The 6,968-nt window shown below is 49.7% G+C and overlaps 1 long non-coding RNA gene across 1 annotated transcript; it reads left to right on the forward strand.

The window, feature by feature from the left end:
* Positions 1–1,164: 1,164 nt before the first annotated feature.
* LOC147665060 (uncharacterized) lies at positions 1,165–2,111 on the forward strand. Its single transcript, XR_015305054.1, has 3 exons — positions 1,165–1,197; positions 1,370–1,497; positions 2,071–2,111. It is a non-coding gene; the product is annotated as an uncharacterized LOC147665060 (long non-coding RNA).
* The last annotated feature ends 4,857 nt before the right edge of the window (positions 2,112–6,968 follow it).

The raw sequence follows: 6,968 nt of genomic DNA on the forward strand, positions 1-6,968 counted from the left end.
GCTGGCTCCGTAAACGGAGCCTTGCCATTGGACGAGGGGCCTGTCCGTCAATGCCGGACCAGACACGGGGGCGTTCCCGACATTCTTTGGCTTTTGCCGACGTCACGGGACGCCGGGAACGCCCCCGTGTCTGGTCCGGCATTGCCGGCACTTCTGCGTCTCTCCTAACCCCGTGACTGGCCGGCCGGCCAATCCTAGCGCGGCCGGCCGGAAGTGCCCGCCCCCCGCAGCCCGGGGGAAGAAGGAGAGGAAGACGGCAAGCACTATGGCGGCGCCCGCAGGGAGACCGGAGAAGTGCCTCTCCAACCTGCCGCTCTGTCTGGGCTGCCCAGCCTGTCGCTGCTCGCCTCCCAGACCAGGTGAGTCGATTTATTTGTTTGTTTTTTTCCCTCCTCCCCTACCCTCCGAGCCCCTGCCCCAACCTGTCTTCCTCCTCGTGGCCGGGGCTATGTTTAGGGGCGCTAGGCCGCCCGCATGGCCGGGCTTTGTGTGCCGGTTACGGGATGCCTGGGAGATCCACGGAGGCTCTTGAGCCCCTGCGGGGGGATACAGGGGGTCCGCTTTGTGTCCCACCGCTGGCTGCAGTCTGCTCGAATGTTTTTATTGCTGCCCGCATTGCCCCTGCAGCTTTCTGCTGATGTGTTTTACAGCTGGGAACCGGCGCTCGCTGGTCACATACCGAAGATTAATGGCGGCTTAAGTAATAGCGCTAATTACCTCATTTCTCTGGGCGGGAGCAGACGGGAGGGCACCAGGCAGCAGCGGCAGCGATGGTACTCATTCTCAACCACATCCTCATCGCAGTCCTTCAATTTTTCAGACGGGGCCAGCAGGTCTTCCTGAAGGCGGAGGAGAAGCCGGCATGCTCGGACGCCCTGCAGGTAAGAGACGGCGCCTCCGGTCCCCGCGTCCCCTGTGCGCGCCTGTGTGATCTTGTGACAGCGCCGCGCTGCTTGTGCCCCTTCGAAGTTATTGCTGTCTCTTGGGCTGTGTGCACTGCCAAGCATACCCTGTGTATAAGCACGTGTGCAGGGGGGGGGGGGGGGGAGAGGTATGAGGGCTGCAGGTGAGAACTGCTCTGTTGGTAGAACAATGAAGTGCTCGTGCCTACAAAGTGCTCATATTTCAACTTTTCCCCGCTGTGATCGCGTTCACTTCCCATTTAAGCGAAGGATGCCACCTCGGACAACGGCAAAGGTAGGTGCCCTCCCCCACCCCTCGCATGTGTTTTGTTCCCACCATCTGTGCGGGGCTTTGTGGGGCGTGATGGATGTGACCTGTAGACAAGTGGGGGCAAGAAGCCTGTCCCCTCCCCCTCCTGCCCTCGGCCAGGCAGATGCTCAGACTCTCTCCTGTTGTTTCCGAGCAGATGGGCTGGCATACTCTGCCCTGCTGAAGAACGAGCTGCTGGGGGCGGGCATCGAGAAGGTGCAGGACCCGCAGACCGAGGACCGGCGGCTGCAGCCCTCCACGCCCGAGAAGAGGAGCCTCTTCACGGTAAGCCACAGCGCCCCCTGCTGTCCCCCCTCACACACCCGCTGGGACGGGGTGATGACCTCTGTGAAGGTCACAGCCAGGCCTGGGCGGTGTGCTGTGGGCGGGCCTGGTCTCAGCGGCGTGAATACCAGCTACATGTGGAGGTGCAACAGGAGCCCACACATGCTCTCTGTGCAGCACTTAGTGTGTTCTACCATATTTGTTTGTATCCCCGTGGGTTGCTGTGCCTGCTGCAGGGGTCTGTGTGCAACCAGCTCAGTGTTTAGACTCATGGATAGCTTGACTCCTTCCGAGAGTATGCCGAGTTTTAATACATTTACAAACAATAGTCAGTATCCTCACTCCAATCACATGCTCTATTTCAATACACACAACGTGTATATGTATAAGCTGGATTCTTACACCTATAAGCTTGTTGGTTGCTGGCTTGTACTACCATTTCTCATTCGTAAACACGAGGAATTTTTTGTTGCTCGTTGCGGTTTTCTATAAGCCATCCCATAAAATGTGAGTTGCTCCTTGCTGATCACAGCCCCACGAGCCGCTCTCACCTTGCGTTTTCCTTCCTTGCAGTATTCCCTCAGTTCAAAGCGCTCCAGCCCAGATGACGGAAACAAAGTGTCTCCATACTCCTTGTCGCCCATCAGCAACAAAAGGTCAGTCCTGGCGCGGGCGGGGTGGCATAAAGAGTGCATTATATGAAGCGCAAATGTGCAGCGAATGAAGCTCTGCTCCATCTCCACCAGTTGTAAGAACCATGCTATAGTATAGGCCTTGATTATTCAAATGTTTCTTCAGACCTGTAGGGGGGAAATAAATGCCCTGCATGATGGTGCCCTCCATGTACCACCTTCGCCCCTTCCATGACCACTTTGTGGCGTCCATCAAAGTTAAAATAGAGCCCTTTCCTTATCGGGTGACAAATTAATTAAACAAAAAAAAGATTACATATTTTTACACTGGTGTAATACTAGAAGCAGACAGCGATGCAGCAGCATCAGTGGAAACCCTCTAATACTCTTTATCGCATCTTACGCCCACTAATAAGGGCCATGTTCCCAAGAAAACTATTACTGGCTGTTTGACTCGTTGAAAAGACTGAAGGGTCACATCACAGGTCTGAAAAGATTAAACCAGCTTTGTTCCTACCCATTGACTTGATGAGTCTCACTTCTTGCCTAGTGCTACTTTTAGCTGACTTGGGTATCCATGGAAATACAACTTGTATAGGCAACTTCAAGATAAACCTGATAACCACAATCTTGCTCTGTATAGTTATTTTAAGGCTAGTTAAATGGTTTACATAGCACCTCTCTTTTTGGATCAGCAAATTGGTTTAGAAGTTAAGGGATGCAAACTACTTTCTCGGACCCTGTTGCTTGCTTGTGACCCTGTTGCTTGCTTGTGACCCTGTTGCTTGCTTGTGACCCTGTTTTCGTGTCTCTGTTGCCTGCTTGTGACCCTGTTTTCGTGCCTCTGTTGCCTGCTTGTGACCCTGTTTTCGTGCCTCTGTTGCCTACTTGTGACGCTGTTTTCGTGCCTCTGTTGCCTGCTTGTGACCCTGTTTACGTGCCTCTGTTGCCTGCTTGTGGCCCTGTTTACGTGCCTCTGTTGCCTGCTTGTGGCCCTCTTTACGTGCCCCTGTTGCTTGCTTGGGACCCTGTTGCTTGCTTGTGACCCTGTTGCTTGCTTGTGACCCTGTTTTCGTGCCTCTGTTGCCTGCTTGGGACCTCTTTTCGTGCCACTGTTGCCTGCTTGGGACCCTGTTTTCGTGCCTCTGTTGCCTGCTTGGGACCCTGTTTTCGTGCCTCTGTTGCCTGCTTGTGACCCTGTTGCTTGCTTGGGACCCTGTTGCTTGCTTGGGACCCTGTTGCTTGCTTGTGACCCTGTTTTCGTGCCTCTGTTGCCTGCGGGGGGGCTCGCAGCGAGCCCACAGTGTGTGGGGTGGGGCTCGCAGTGTGTGGGGGGCTCTGTGTGGGTGTGTGTGTGGGGGGGCTCTGTGTGGGTGTGTGTGGGGGGCTTTGTGTGGCTGTGTGTGGGGGGGCTCTGTGTGGGTGTGTGTGTGGGGGGGGTTTGTGTGTGTTGGGGGGGCTCTCTGTGGGTGTTGGTGTGTGTCATTTGCAAGAGATAAAGCTAGTGGCATTGTAAATGACAATGCCATTTATTTATGTTAAAAAAAAAACATAAATAAAAATAATGTCAAGAGCAATGCCAATCGCTCTAACTTTAACAAAGGCAAAACCATTGCATTGTAAATGCTTGTTTTTGTTTGATGCAGGGCAGTGCAGCAAGATCCTTGCGGTGCTGCCCTCTGCCAAAACCTCAAAAATTAAGCCCCTATTATACAAGTGTGCTAGCGTAATTTTTAAGACCAGGTAATTCCTAGCGGTAAGAAACTGCTGCTAATTAGACTTAGCGGCAGTTTTAGAGACGTACAAGAAAATCCTTGTAAATATGGCATGTGTTTTGTGGGAGTTTTTACGTGGGAATGCCTACCTTGCATCTCATTTTCGGTAAGTCATGCTAAGCGAATCGGCGATGTGAAAAATTGACACTAAATCTATAAAACTGTCGCTAATAGAGCTTTGTATCAATTTGTAAATTTGACGATAAAAAAGCTGCCGTAGCATAAAAAAAAGTGATGGTGTTAAATCCATGTAAATATGCCCCTTAATTTGTAAAATAATAAGCACAGTGCCAAAACATCTGCTCAGAAGTTGCTGCCGGCATTGCAGAAGGTCTTGGTTCAGAACACCAAGGCTTCTAGTCTTGATTCAACCTCATACCTCTTTATTTCATCACCTGACAATCCCTGCCCCTCCACCTCACTCTTGCAGTTATTTTGTGTCCCTGCTTTCTCCCATTGTCACTACTTTTCTGTCCTTCTATCCCCTCTTATGCTTTTCTCTCTCACCTGTTCTGGGTTGAAGTCTGAAGAGAAAAAAAAGTAAGTGCCGGTTCTCAAATATTAATGCTGGTGGGCCCCACCTGAAACCATTTGCTCAAATTAAGCACTGGGAGGCGTAGGACAAAAGAACTAAAGCATAGAAATGCGATTGAAGACCTCCCTATATAAGTTAATACATCCCAGCTCGTTGCCTTTGGCAGCTGGCCCTGACCTGCCTCTTACGCACCCCACTTAAGCCAACAATGGTGCTACATCGAGGTAGTGGGGTTGGAGCTAGGAGGGACGGAATGCCCCCCACCTGCAAAGCAACCTAGATTCCTACTGGGACCCAAAGCCGAGCACCTATTGTAAAGCTTTAGCTGTACATGTGCACTGGAGAGATTTCATGTGGAACGGATGAGTTGTTATCTATTCAGGTGTGCCTAGGCTGCAAACAGCTGCATGTAACCAGTGAGGTGTGAGATGGAATTCGTAAAGGTTTTAACTCAGTCTTCCATCCTAAAAATGGGTCCAGTTGGGTAGTCAAAAATACTCCTTATTTAGTGGCAAAAAAATCTGAGTACTATGTGTTATAAACAAGGACATAGAGTTTCAAAAGCAAAACCACATTCAAATTTCACTTTATCGGGGGCGTGGCTTGACGCGCCACAGGATGGCCACATCTCGGTGAAGCTCTGCCCATGACTGAGACCTTCGTCTCCCTGGAGAAGCAAGTTCTGCTTATTCCTGTCATGCAGCAGAGCATCTAGTCGCACCAACACGGGGCTCAGAAAGTGTGTTTTTTATTACTTAACTCAGCCGTATTTAAACCTGTTTCCCCCACGTTGCACACACCTCACTAAATCTGGTTTTCCTCTGTGATCACGACTGTGGTTCTTTACTCATCACTCCCTCTGTTAATCCTACATGGAGTCTCCCTCCATTCCCACTCAAAAGGGAACCTCAACGACCATGTATTCCCTATGCAAAGAACTCCATTAATACTGCCTCCAAAAGACAAAAGAAGGAGCCTTGCTCCACTACTAAGTCTCCTTTACCCTTAAAGTTAGAGGACCTCATGGAGGAAGTAAAACTTGAAGCCTTTTGTCATTGACACTAATCCCACTCTTCAGAGATTAGAAGAGAAATGGTACAGTCTTGAGGCCAGAGTGTCGGTGGTAGAGCAAAAGATTAGCGATGTGCAAGACGTGATTCCTAAGGTGGACGCTATATTTATGGAAATAGCTCTACTTAAACAAGAAACTGAGGATTTGGAAAATCGAAATTGTTGTAATAACCATAGAATTTATGGTATCCCTGAAAGGGAGAATGGTCCTGATATGCTCACTTTTCTCAAAAATCATATGTCTAAACTGGTTGGTCTTAAGGAAAGCACTACCCTTAACCTGCAACGTGGTCCTAAACCTGGAGGACCCTCTTCTGCTTTGTCATCGGCCACTCCAGAGGGATATTTGTCCTTTTTTTGGAATATACTGATCTGTTAATGGTTCTCTCAACAGCCAAGCAGGGTAAGCAGATGCTATGGTCTGGCCAGAAGGTCTTCTTCTCTCAAGATGTGGCTCTTCGCTCCATGAATGCCAGATATGGTCTAGTGCATCCCTGCTTCTTTAAGGTTACCTATAAGGAAATATCTTACTCTTTTGGCCGGCCTGAGGACTTAAGACAGTTTATTTTGTGTCACAAGGGCGAAGACATGGAATTAGGAAAATCCTGAATATGGACTAGTTCAATATGTTTTTGTCACTTTTCACATAATCCTTGTTTTTCTATTGCACAGGATAGACACACTGTTAGCTTTATTTCTTTGTTTTATCTTTAATTGTTGTTGGTCTGTTCCCTTAGAATGTTTTCTCATAACCAATTTTTGCAATCTCCTTTTTACAGGTATCTCTTTATAGCACGGATACCCTTCCTTGGCTTTTGGGAAGCCCACTTTGGCAAACTGTACCAGGACACTGTATTGCCCGCCAACGAAGTGGCTCCCGATGATATAATCACTCCTGTAGCTGGTTTGGAATTCACTCTTGGTGAGGTGGTTGGTGCAGTAGAGAGACTGGCAATGGGGAAGGCTCCGGGTTTGGATAGGTTGCCCGGTGATCTCTTCAGGGAATACCCTGAGATTTGGGGCCCGTACCTCCTTATTCTGTTTAATGCCATCCTGGGGGGTATGGAAATCCCCTGTACTTGGCTGGGAGCAGAGATAGTGCCAATTTACAAAAAGGGCTCTCCTCTTCTCCCAGCCAACTACAGGCCGATTAGCCTCACAAACGTTCCCCAAAAACTCTTCTCTCGTCTCCTTTTGGACCAGCTCCTTGATTGGATGGAGGTAAATGAAATTCTTAGTCCCCTCCAGGCTGGCTTCAGAAAAAACACGTCCACCATGGACCAGATCTTCCGCCTCATCCTCCTGTACTAGAAAACGGTGAGGATTGAGGGGGGGAGGCTATACATGGTGTTCGTGGATCTGAGGTCGGCCTTCGACTTGGTCCCACAGAAAAAACTATGGGAGGTCCTAAAGGAGCTGGGTGTTCCAACCCAGCTGTTGCATGCCATAATTAGGCTT

The sequence above is a fragment of the Lissotriton vulgaris genome, unplaced genomic scaffold (genome assembly GCF_964263255.1).
Source record: "Lissotriton vulgaris unplaced genomic scaffold, aLisVul1.2 SCAFFOLD_12698, whole genome shotgun sequence".
Taxonomy (NCBI): domain Eukaryota; kingdom Metazoa; phylum Chordata; class Amphibia; order Caudata; family Salamandridae; genus Lissotriton; species Lissotriton vulgaris.